The following is a 13,008-nucleotide window of genomic DNA, read 5'->3' on the forward strand; positions in this document are numbered from 1 at the left end:
GAGTCTGCTTTGCGGAATTGTCCGCGCTGTACGTGCCTTTTAATGGTGTGCCACAAGTGATTAGTGTTGCAGTCACGTGGCAAGATAAGAAAACGGGACAATGAACAGTTGGCGCCATCAAGGTCCTTTTGCTACGGGAAGGTATACCAATTCATTATACACCTCGCGATCATGTGACACAAGTGGGGACCATGGGATTACGTGCCGACGTTGTCACGTGCTCGCGCCATCATTGGGTCGCACTTTGGTCGGTGTTCCGGAATTTTTAACTACCCAGGAGAGTAACAGTGTTGTGAGTTCTTTGCGGGTATCTTTATAATTTTCGATTTCTTTTTGCCCGGTGGCCAAAAATTTATAAAATACTGCACTTTTTAATCCCAATGCAATAGGCAGAGACCCTTAAGACACAGTCGACGACGAAGTTGACAGCAGTGCGGACCGCGCGAGGTTGTGCGAAACCCGAGATTTATCGGATCTCTTGCATTCTCGCTGAGAAGAAGTTGATATGATTTGCAGATCATGTATGAGTCCGCGATATGCAACGAATTTACAGTCAGTGTCTCCATATCGCGTTCCTTCCATAATGCCTTCACTGTGCGACGATATGCCTGTCTCCGAATAGCGGGAGAACCGCGTGAAGTGTCCTGAACCTTAGCAGCCTATCAACGAAGAGACCCCGCCAGTTGCCCGTATAGAGAATAACGTCAATCGAAACCCTCAGTTAACTCTCTGCACGGAGCCGGACGTGTTAAGGAGCGACAGGCTCGGCTGCGCTGAATGCAGTACTCATGGCAGCATTCGCCGCAACTGAGCCATACTGTTCCTCGAAATGTAGGCAATTCCACAGTCAGGACCCTGTGATAGATGGAGCACGGACAAAGAAAGTGATTTCTAAGAACTTCGGCGACAGGCAAGAGGATGTCGACCAGACTGTCCTCACTATAGTCGTCGTCGCGCGCTATCTGATGTTGGGGCAGTGGCGTACATTGCGAGGAGGAGGAGGAATGGTTTTAGTGAGCGCCGCCTGATGTCGCTACGTGCGCGCCAATCCAATAGAAGAAGAAAAGTAGCAAAAACGTACTTTGCTACTCGCTTAGCTGCGACTTCTGTCATTTCCATGCTCATAATTACTAATATACCCCATAGTACATGTCTCTAAAGCACCCTTTTAAGACAACACCGTATTCACTAGACGCGCCTTTGCTCATTCCAAATCATTTAGTGTGAAATGGCCACATGTCCCTTCCAAATACCTCTGGTGTTCCTCTTGACAAGTATAGAGATAACGATCACTTTTGGAAGGAGAAAATTCAAGAATTAACGGTCCACGCATGCGTACACAGAAATGGTCGGCAAAGGAACTGTCTATACTCGCGCGCGCGAACTTATGTATCGTATACTGGTTCAGAAAGTGTGCTATTTGTTGCAGGTCCTTTCGCGCTTTCGACTTAGCATTAAAAAGTTTCATCGTATCTTTGCAGTATTTGTTTGGCAGTCCTCGTGGGAGAGGACTAAACGTGCTAAGTTATTTCTGCGCTTGAGAAAAGGGGTTCTTTCCCTGCCACACATGTACTTGAGGCAGGTGGTGTCAAGCTTTATGTTTCTTCAAGATACACACGGCCGTTTCCTGCGGACTTTTATTCAATGGAGGCTTTCTTCGGCTTTGCCAAACTCTGTTATTTCCACTGTAGATGGGATGCGATACAGTGCAAGTAGATTTTTGAAAGCAGTGATCTTTGCTTTCAGGTTTATAAATGCTCGGTTCAGTTTGTCACGCGTAAGAAACTGCTAAAAGACTTGCTTGACTGTGTCTTCTCCAAGTCAATATATCGATCTCTGTATGCACTGGAGGCCAAGGAGGAAATGTTTTAACAAGACGGTTGTGCCAGTGGGTGTGAAGACGTTTTTCTTCAAGTTGCACACTGGTGCGTAGCCGGTTAAAACATGGATGGAGGTGAAGGGACTGTTTTTACCACGGGGTGCTGACTGCTTGTTGTGTCACACACCAGAGTCAATAGAACACGTCTTTATTGATTGTTGGGATGCGCTGCTCTTTTTGGACGTGCTCCAGCGTACTGTAAAGAAAGACTTACCCTTGACGTACGCCGTATGGGATACGATTCCTGGACGTTGAGGCGGATGTTTATAAATACGATGTAATTTTCCTTCTTGGCCTGCACAGCATTTGGCGACGCAGGATGGCTGTACGATACTGCGATGAAGATGCACGGTCTGTCCCAGATTACTTCAAAGAAAACATATTTAAGCTACGTGAAGTGTGCAAGGAGCTATGTTTTGGAGATGAAGTTATCGAGTTGATGGGAGAATTGTGTTCCTTGAAACCGTTTTGATCTTCTCACATGAGTGAATCAAATGTCCGCTCTTGATGTTAGAGAGTTCAGCGCAGAACATGTGTTTGCGATCTATTGTAAACTGTCAAAACAGGCAACGAAGACAAAAAAAAAAGAGCTGGCGTGGCGGAGTGGTTAGCGTGCTCGTCTCGCACCCGTACGCCGACACTGGCTGTGTACCGCGAGTGCAAGAACAGCATCGGACCCGAAAAGATATTTGACAACGGCCTGGGTAGCACATTGCTGTTTGAGGCCCGTGCCGGAGCGCTGCGAACACAGCTGTACCGCCGTCGCTTCGATACAACACCAGAAGCACAGGCAGCACTATGCCGAGCATGTGGCGATGCGGAGGAGACCATCGAGCAGATGTCGTGCCACAGACTCCACCCGATGCCAACAGAGGGCACTACATTCCCACAGGTTCTCATGTTGTTTCACGGTCCTGCAGTGGACGACGAAGGAGACAGCTGCTAGGACGAAGGGGTGCTGCGAACCAAGCGTCAACTAACTCTTTGGTGGAGCCACTGGTGGAGCACTGTGTCTAACTGCGCGAAATCGCAGTCGGACGCGGACGAGGTCGATGAGCGAATCCCCCGCCCCCCGACTTCCTTTGTATGTTTTTGTTTTTCTTCCCCTTGCGCGCTTTTTTTCTCTCCTGCGCTTTCATCTTCTCGGGGTTTTTAGGTTTTTCTTTGTCCGGGTGCCCAACCACGGCCGGTCTCGAGGGCGGCGCGTGCTCTCTCCCATACGGCCTTCACATCCGCCGCGGAAGCAATGTGAGTTTTTCGCAGGGAGTTATGCCGCCCGCCGCCGCTAGAGGCGCGACAACCCCACCGCTCGCAGGGTGCCGCGAGTGGCGTATTAAAAACCGAGCTGAACCCACGAGGCTCCGCCATCTTTCCCCATGGATGCTGAAGAATACCTAGGTTCGGCTCGGTCGGGAACATCCCTAGCCGTCCCTGTTTTTTTGTGCCTGTTGTGTTTTGCATAACAATAAGCTTCCACAAACGTACCTAATTATAAAATTTAAACCTTATTTCCACCTTATTTCAACATTTAGTTATTTTTTTAGATTATGGTTCAATTACATTTACCGTCGGCGCGGTGGTAAATGCGTTTACCACGTGACCATGCTCAATTGCCTTGTCAAGGCCTTGGCTCATCGCCATTGATCCTAGCTGGTCAGGGAACGATCTCTGTGAGCAGATTTTCTCGTACCCGGCTGCTGTTTCCATCGCCAAGATGGAAAACCAAAGTTCAATCAGCGCGGAATGCCTTGCTGCGGGCTCCGCTGAACAAGCTAAGTATCTGTGTCCGGTGTGCAATGCTGCGTTCACATTTGACAGTGTACGGAGGCGGCACGTGCGAAAACAGCACCCTGATGTCGCCGACTCGTTGGTACCCATTTGTAGTGCTTTGTTTGAATGTGATGTTTGCTGTAAGGTTTCGTTTCCCCACCGTGGTGGTCTCTTGCAGCACCACGAACAGGTCCACGGGTTTGTGCCGAGGCGCATCAGGCTTGAGTTCTCTTCCTTAACAGGTGAAGTATAAACGAGATCTCCATATTGTGCAGGCACCGTTTTCTGTCATGGGGTTGCAGTATAGGAGGTATTCACTGAGGCCGCACTACCAGACGGCGCGTGCGTCGCCGCGGCAAACGCGCCATGCTTGTGGTCGTTTCACGCCAGCTCGCGCAGTGTCACGGTACGCCGTGAGGTATCCGGCCTGAATTGTTAGTGATCCGTAACATCTTTGCACGTTGTTAAATGCGTCAACGTCCACTTTTCTTTGCGGAACGCTTATTGTGCATAAAGTTTGCAGCAGAATTCTGTACCGTGATTTTACCGAGCTGCCTGCCGCGACTCGACAGCAAAAGTGGCCGGCTGCATTGCACGCAAGAACGTACACGACTTGCAGCTTTTAATATCAGTTCATAACAGTCAGCTACTCGTTCAGGACACATCGTGGATAACACAGCACATGATTAATCACCCATATACCAAAACAGATGCTGCAGAAACTCACATTGCCAGCGGCTGTAGTCCACGAACTACCGAAGCCTCATTGTTTCAGCAGAAAGGCAATTGCGTCATAACTGCTTTATTTACGCGACAAAATGGTCGAGAAAATACTGTCGTGCACTCGCAGCACGAATGGCAGACATAGCGAGAATGTTTTGCAGGTTTGATTGTAGAAACGTAGCGTTGCTTCCAGTGCACAAGACCTGGAATCTATAGGACTTTTCGCAGCAGCGCGATGTGCAGCAATTCCGCTACATTCAGTAGTAACATGTCACTTTCAGCAGACAGAGATGACAAGTTAGGCTAGCTAAACGAACAAACACGTTTAACTACTCACCTCTCCAAAAACGGCACTTCGGTCGTCGGCACCCTCAGCCTCGCCCACTTGTCAAGCAATTCCACCGTCTCATAGATTTGCGTGCTTTAATTCCTTGGCATGTCGGTAAACTTACGCCGTGCACGAGGCGGGCCTCATTATCGGTGCATTTAACGCACGACAGCAGTCCTGTAGTACGTCAAACACCACGCCGGCGCCTGCAAATTCCTACGGGCCGACGTTTTCATGAAGTGTAACCTTTTCAGTGTGCCCGCTCTTTTCTGCTTAGCACAGTTCACGGCGTATCCACCAAGTCACCCAGTGTTACGGGGCGGACAGATATGATCTGCGGCGAGACGCTAAATACACTCACATTTCACACATCACAAGCGAGGTAAATGCTGCGGCTGCTGCGCGTGCGACCACCAACATGGCAAATGCCGCGCCGGACGCTAGTGCCACTTGCGGATGACGTCATGTGAATACCTCCTATAGGGAAGCCACACAAGTTGAAATAACGCATCGCGGAAACTTTCTCTGCATTTGGATGTTTTGTGATGCTATGCGCTAGTACATATGGGCAGAACTATTGTTCTGCCTGGGTGGAGCTAGGCATTTTGAAAAGAATTAGCTGCTCTTGGAGTTATGTCCAGGAAGAACAACTGCCACTTGAGCTCTGTAACCTAATATAAACTAATTAAAACAAAACCTAACTGCTTTGCATGCAAAGTGTTTCAAAACAAACTACTCACCAATATACTGTTGTACTGTTGAGGACAAAATTTTCCAGGACGCGCGACTGATGATTTCGGCTTAAAGGTGTGAAGTGTGCCTTATTTCACTAACAAACATTATACATTCCAAGGCCTAGTTTCATCTCCACAAGCGTGATCTCCAACCACTGGCTGATAACAAAGCTATAAGTTTTTGATAACAATCGCGTGTCCTGGGCAATTTTGACCAAGACAGTACGTGATGTGATATTATATGTACAGCCTACTGCGATTTGAAGGTGATCTGTTTAGGCTTTATGAGCTTGGATTCACCGACCTAACACGATATTTTTATTAGAAAGAAAGTTGCAACCACGATATGAACGTAGCTAGCCAAAGGTTTTATTGCAACAGTGTTAAGGCTCCCGTTCAGCAGAAAATCTCGCGTCTGTGGCGGGCAAATTATTGATTGTGAGAAGTTTCTCAGAAGGGCAACCCCCACCGGTGCACAAGGCCCGCCACCTCACCTGTGACAGCACCTGCCATCGCAGGTCAGTGGCACATCGCTTAACTGCTGCACCACTGTGCCTGGTGTGGTATGAAGTCCACGGATGAATGTGAAGTCAAGAATGATGAATTCCGCACATATGGTACACATTACAGCTATTGCGTCACACCCTTAAGGCGGAGCCTAAGTGTGCACTGCGATTTTTCTATATCATGTAATCATTTTTGTTGTGCACCAAGTGCCCATCATGACAGGAAAAATTTATTGGTTCGTGTTAGGTGGAACAGGTGCGATAACCTTCAAATTTCACTAGTTTCTACAGGTGTTATTGCGATTAAATCATGATGGGAAAATTTGATGCCAGGGTTAGCTCCAGAAAGGAATGCAGGGTCTGTTAAGGATGGAACTGCAATGCTGAAGTGCTGTGTTTTAACAGAACTGTAGCAGTAGTCATGTCATTCCGTGTTCCGTAACTTCAGGCACCTGATTTCATTTTTTGATGCCAGTGCATGCAAGCCTTCTGTCTGCAATGAGCCAGAATCGAAACATTACCGTAATGAAATAGACTGCTTATAAGTTTAGTTTAGTTTATGGGGTTTAACGTCTCAAAACGACTCAGGCTATCAGATACGCCGTAGTGAAAGGATCTGGAAATTTCGACCACCAGAGATTCTTTCATGTGCACTGACATTACACAGCACACGAGCCTCTAGAATTTCGCCTCTATCGAATTAATGAAGAACAATCGTGGCACAAGAGCCTTTTGAAGAACTTCACCCTTTTTGTGTAGCAGTTCGGGCCAGATTACGCGCACTTTCTGTTTTACGCTGAGGCATGTTATAAGGTTTGCATACACATGGCTTATATCGTTAAACAGCTGCGAAATGAGCCGAGATAGGCATAGGACCACATTCAGGTGGCTGGAAATAAATATGGCAACAAGAAAAACCTGTCTACATTATTTGGAATACGTGTCAGCTGAGAATAAGCCTTCCAGAATAAGGAATGCATGCATATGAAAAAAAAAGAAGGATCATTCAGTGCCAGGAGGAAACATTAATGCAATCAATTTGCAGTAATTTACTTGCTGTTCTGGGGATTGCTTGCTGTAGCTTAACTCATATTGATGCCTGTTCCTTTTTTGCAGATTTTGAAAGCTGGAAGGATCATGAGGAAAAGACTGAGCTTGTCCACTTTGTTCTGTCAGGGGGTACGAAACATCTGGCATCTGGAAGGACAAAGAAGTATCTGGCTTGTCATCGCTTAGGGTTATATGTGACGACAGCAAGAGGTAAGCGCCAATCAAAGGTTCATGGTAGTGTGAAATGTGAGAGGAACCGCTTGGCGACAATGGATGTCATTGAAAAAAATAAAAAAATATGGTAGTGGACTATCAAGCTGAACACTACGGCCATGAGAAAGAGCTACGGTGCCAGCCCTTGTCGATTTCTGACCAAAAAGACATTGCATGCAAGCTGAAGCTGAAGGTCCCTCGTAGGGTTATTCTTACAGATGCTCGTTCGCCTGCCAGAGCTCCACTGGACCGGCTTCACCTTTTGACCTCATCAGAGGTTCAAAACATAAAGATGTTTAATATTGGCAGTGAAGTGGAGAAAGATCGTGATGACTATGTCAGTACACAGAAGTGGATCGTCGAGCTACAGGATCATGGTGCTTTGTTGTATGCAGAGGGAGAAAAGCTGACAGAAGAAGGCATTGGTGAGTTTGTGATGGCAATGATGAACACTACCCAGGGTGACATGCTGCTAAAGCATAGTCAAAGAGCAGTGTGTGTTGATTCAACTCATGGCACAAGTCGCTATAAGCACCAACTTAGAACTGTGATGGTGATAAGAAATACTGGGTCAGGCATTCTGTGTGCCTTCCTCCTCTCTTGTAGTGTGTCTGAGGATGTCATGGAAAGATTTTTTGCTGCTATCAGGGACAGGCTTGGCAAACGAGTTAGCTGTGGTGCATTCATGTCAGATGATGCACCAGCATATGCAAATGCATGGGCGCGGGTCATGGGGAACCCTGTGAAACGCATGTAGTGTGTGTGGCACGTCAGATGGAACTGGAAGTGCAACATGACCAAGGTAACTGACAGCCAAAGCCGAGAAGTTGTTCAGGAGAAGTTGAATGCATTGTGGACCAGCAGAAGCGAAGAGGACTTTCACAAGGAGCTGTCAGAGTTCCGTACTTTAAAGGAGTTTGTTGAGTGCGTTAAGTTTGTTGAGTACTTTCGGAGAGTATATGCTAAGCGCCCGGAACAGTGGGCTCTTTTCTACAGGCAGGACACCGGATTGACTACTAACAACCATCTTGAGTCAATGCGTAACGAGCTCAAGAAAAGTTATTTGGGAGGGTTTCAGAACTGGCGGTTCGACAGGCTGCTGGTGTCTTTGACGAAATTGTCCACTGACTGGGTAATGAAACAGCTGATCTGTCATGTGAAGCGCAGGGCAGACCATCGCACAGCAGACTGTTTCAAGAAGCATGCTGCAGGAGTGGAAGTCTCCAAGTCTGGCGTGACCAGACTTTCTGATGGAAAGTGGTCTGTGCAGTCGTGATCTGAAGAACGTCCTGACAACAATACATCCTGACAACACTGTTGTCAGGAAGGACACACAGTGCCAAGGGTGCATGCTTAGCTGCCCTGAATGTAACACTTGTTGTTCCACTGCAGCTGTAGGTATTTTTATCTGTGCATGAAAATGTGCGAACATATCCATGCAGTTGTGCAGTGGGAGCTGCGGAGAAGGGATGCAACTGTTCGCGATCCGATCATTGAGGATCCATCTTCTGTTTTGGTATCTGCAGATGATCATTCATTCACACTGAATGAACCTCCTGTTCACGAGTCAGTCAGTAAGGATACATCAGCAAATGATTCATTCCCAGTGGATGATCCTGCAGCACTATTTGAGAGCATTCAAGGTGACATGATTCAGTCATAAGACTCAAATGTGCTTGCAGGTATTCACATTGAGCTTGCTGCTCTTACACGCAAATTCAGTAAAAAACATCAACTGACCCACAAGTGGGAGCATTGGTGCGTGAATACATTGGAAAACTTGCGCAGGTTGTCAGGGGGTGTGCCGACAAAGAGGAGGAACCACCTCAGCCTAGGCCAATTCCTGCCAATAAGCGACAAGAAGAGCAGTCAAGGTATTGGCCCAAACGCAGCAATGCCACCGCTTCTACATATGCTGGAACATGTTCTCAAGGGGAGCATGTGAGACAACAGCGTGAATGTCAACAGGGGCCACCTATCCGCATCGCGCATTATGATCCATGTATCCACATTCTGAGAGAGCACGACTACGTAAAGCTCTCCCGAATACAATTACAATGAGCAACCGCAGCAGCTTCGCTAACTATTCAACCTTTCTATTATGTGCACACCCCTAAATTTTAGACTATTTGTTTTCGTGTAACAAGTATGCAAATGCATAGAAATCTAAAAGAAGGGTACAGCAGCTATGGGGGATCACCAGTGACCTTCACGCTGTGGGCATGATAAGGAAAGCGTTATTGGAGGGAGGACACTATAAAATGCACACTTGTGGAGTGTGGCATTTGTTTGGTAGCTCATCTTTAGGTGGCCAGCACTGCTATATGAAAGGAAAAAATACAGTAAACAATGCTGTCATTTAAACTTAGGCTGGAAATATGTTTGACAGCTGTCAAGACAAGCAGCAGTTAAAAATAAATTTGCTTTGTGTAATTGGAGGTATGGAATAGTTTCATTAATATGAGCCTGCTGATATGCTGAGAAAACGGCAGATAATGAGACACAGTTAAGAGTTCAGTCACGCTCTCACTCACATCCACTCAATCGCACTCACACTCATGACCACTCGTACTGACAGCCACTCGCTCACACACGCGACACCCACCCACTCACACTCACGTCATCACACTTGTGTCACATGCATGCGATACGAGTGCACTCGTGAGTGAGTGTGCTGACCTGTGATATTATGTAGGCAGTGGCACTATCTGGCCTGGGTGGTACACCAGTGAGAGGTGCTCCCAGTGCTGGCGCCACTTGTGCTCAAGTTGATTTTGTGTGCCACGAATGCTGCAGTGTGAATGGGCGACAACCATTTAGAATGTTTAGTTTGAAAAGTTTGTCCTGTCCCAGCAGTGTCTGTCTCTGCCTTGTGAAAAAGCATTAGTGGGCTCTGCAGTGTAAAAGTTGCTTATAGTGGTGGCCCTGCTTTCCAGTGGTGTGCTCAGTGTGTACAGTTGTGGTCTGCAGCCAAGTGGCACTAACTCGCCTGGGTGGTACGTGAGAGAGAGGTGCCCCCAGTGCTGGCGCCACTTGTGCTCAAGTTGTTCTTGTGTGGCACGAATGCCATGATGTGATGCGAGAGGTGCTGCTAGTGCTTGTGCCACTTCCATGGTGTGAACAGTTGTAATATGCTGTGACGACGCAGACATTTCTCATGTCTGTGGGTGGTTGTCCACATTATCCAGGCGAATATTGGATGACATCCGGTCTGTCGATAGTAAAACCAGCGAAGGAATCTCTTTCCGGTCAACCTCAGATGCTTCACCCCTCTGCATTTTTCTAGTTCTTCCAGCTGACAGCACAAATGTCGACTGGCGTTTCTTTGCATAAGCTTTCAATGGCTTCCCGAGCTCGCAGAAATCAGTCCATATGTGCATTGTTTCAAGTGCGGAACGAAATTCGCTAGGCATTCGGTCTGTTGGTAGTAAAAGCAGCCAAAATCTCTTTGTGGTCACCTTCAAATGCTTCGCCCTCCTTGCATTTGTGCAGTGCAAGGAAGCGATGTTGCAGCTGACTGTCTTAGTGAGTGCTTTGCTTTTCATGCTGCCTTCTCCGCACTTCGGCGGCTCGTATGTAAGCGCATCGTAGTAGTAATTGAATCAAAGCAGTTTAAAGTCGTGAATTGACACATGGGTTGCGAGGGACGCCGTATTGGAGGCCTTCGGATTAGTTTAGACCGCCCGGGGTTTATATAGCATGTGCCAACATCGCGCACACTACACCGCAGTATGTGACTGCTGCTGCATCCTAGTTTTTCATGTTGCTTGCTGCCATGTTTGGCCCGTTTAAATGTTTGCGCACCTACGGATAGCCATTAAACATTATACGAACCAGAATTCGTCGAAATTGTAACTTTGGCAGCTGGGGAAACCTGTCGCATGGTGTTGTATTTGTAATTCTAGGAGGAGACATTTCTGCTGTCCGCGATTTTGAGAGCTATCAACTGGCAACATATCAAAAAGGTCTTAATGTATTCATAGTCTAGGGAAGTGGCACAAACAGGCCAGGATGGGATGCGAGAGAGGTGTTGCTAATGCGTTTGCCACTTGCATGGTGTGAACAGGTGTAATATGATGTGACGACGCAGACATTTCTCCTGTCTGCGGGTGGTGGTGGGTCCGTCACACCTAACACTAAAACAAATCGTGTTTTCCCTTTTTGCCTGAGTGGAAGTCAGACTGAGGAAATTTCTCACTACTTTTGGAAATGCCCTAAATGTATGCTTCGTTTCTTTTGCTTCATCTAAGTGCAGAACAGTTTTGGATAATTCTGTCGCTTGCGGTAACTGCGTAATAACCAGATGTGTAATGCCTGGCATCACATATTGTTTTTTCTTCATCTCCAAGCTTTTTTTCCCTTAGAGTTGTTCCTTTTTATAAGCACATTTTTCTTCCATTTGCATATTCAGGGGTACCCTGTAGGCAACCAAGGTACGGCTCTGGCACGAACGAATGCCTCAGTCAAACCAGTTCGTGTTTTTTAATTGTCTTGGTACCGATTAAAACTTTTTACAGCCTTGTGTTTTCTTTGCATGTTGGTTTCCGTCTTGTTTCAGAGGATTCCAAAACTTCTTCCTGCTGTTTTATCGTGTTTTACCTTTCTATTCTTTTCTCCTGTTGGCTATGGTAATTTTGTGGCTGTATACTTGGTCTTGCATGGTGTTTCGTAGCCGCTATGTGATATTACTGTTTCATGTTTTTCCTTTTCTGTGGATATATTATACATTTCTGCATACACTGTTTTATTTTAACCCAAGATGTGGTTTCATTGTGCAGTTATCTGTGCCGAATACATGATAGTCGCTTCTTTGCAGAGTGCTTACAACCTGACTGCCCTGCCAGGACCTCCCTGTCAGGAACCTGTTTTTGGTAGTATCAAATAAAGAAAGACATGACCACGTATTTTTGATGTGTTATTTATTTGCACAAATCCAGGTTTGGATGTCCACAATAGGACAGAGAAGACAGGAGCACAATTCTGTTTCTTTAGCAGCACAGTACCCAAATTTCCAGTTCAGCTGCGCTTTTCACTGATTTCGGCTGAGAAGTGTTAGTGTAAACTTTATGAAAACACAAGCCCAGGGAGAATGGCGAGCCGGTAATTCATGTAGACAGCAAACATGCCGTCCCGCAGGACCAACAGCATCAAGTATTCGGTCGCCTGTTTTCATAAAGTTGCTCCCGTTACAACTTTGTGGTGTTATTGTGAGAACAGAATCTTGCTTCGCAACCGCATGATAACTTCACAAGAATACTTCTGCACACTGCAACCCTGCATTACAGGTGTGAATGGAGCACATATGCACAGGTGTTTTTCTTCCAGATATACTATACCTTAGCTTTATCACAAGGTTAAGAACAATCGGCCTCTGACCCGAATAAATACAAAATAGAAATAGCAATCCGCTCATGCGTTTCCCCCCTGCCCGGGCGTCGACACAGGCGGAGATGTTGGCCATATGGGACGCTTTGAGCGCCCTCTGTCCACGCCTTTCGTCCCTCGAAGCCACAGTGGCATTCTCACAGACTCCTCAGGCGCCATCCGTACTCTTAAGGCGTGTTCTGAACTCCGACTCTTTTGGCACAGGATGATCAGAACGTAATTAAAAATTCTCCCTCACAGTACGGGTACGACGGATACGTCGAAATGCACACCTCACACAAGCCTCGGTGGGTGGAGCAAGTACTAAACTTAAAAGACGGTTCGTTGCGTTCGTCGGAATGGATTAGGCTCTTCGAAAAGTTGATGATTCGGCGGTGGGGACGGAGAAGGCGCTAGATGATAGAGGCGAGGAAGACGAGG

This window comes from Amblyomma americanum, chromosome 1 (assembly GCF_052857255.1).
Source record: "Amblyomma americanum isolate KBUSLIRL-KWMA chromosome 1, ASM5285725v1, whole genome shotgun sequence".
NCBI lineage: Eukaryota > Metazoa > Arthropoda > Arachnida > Ixodida > Ixodidae > Amblyomma > Amblyomma americanum.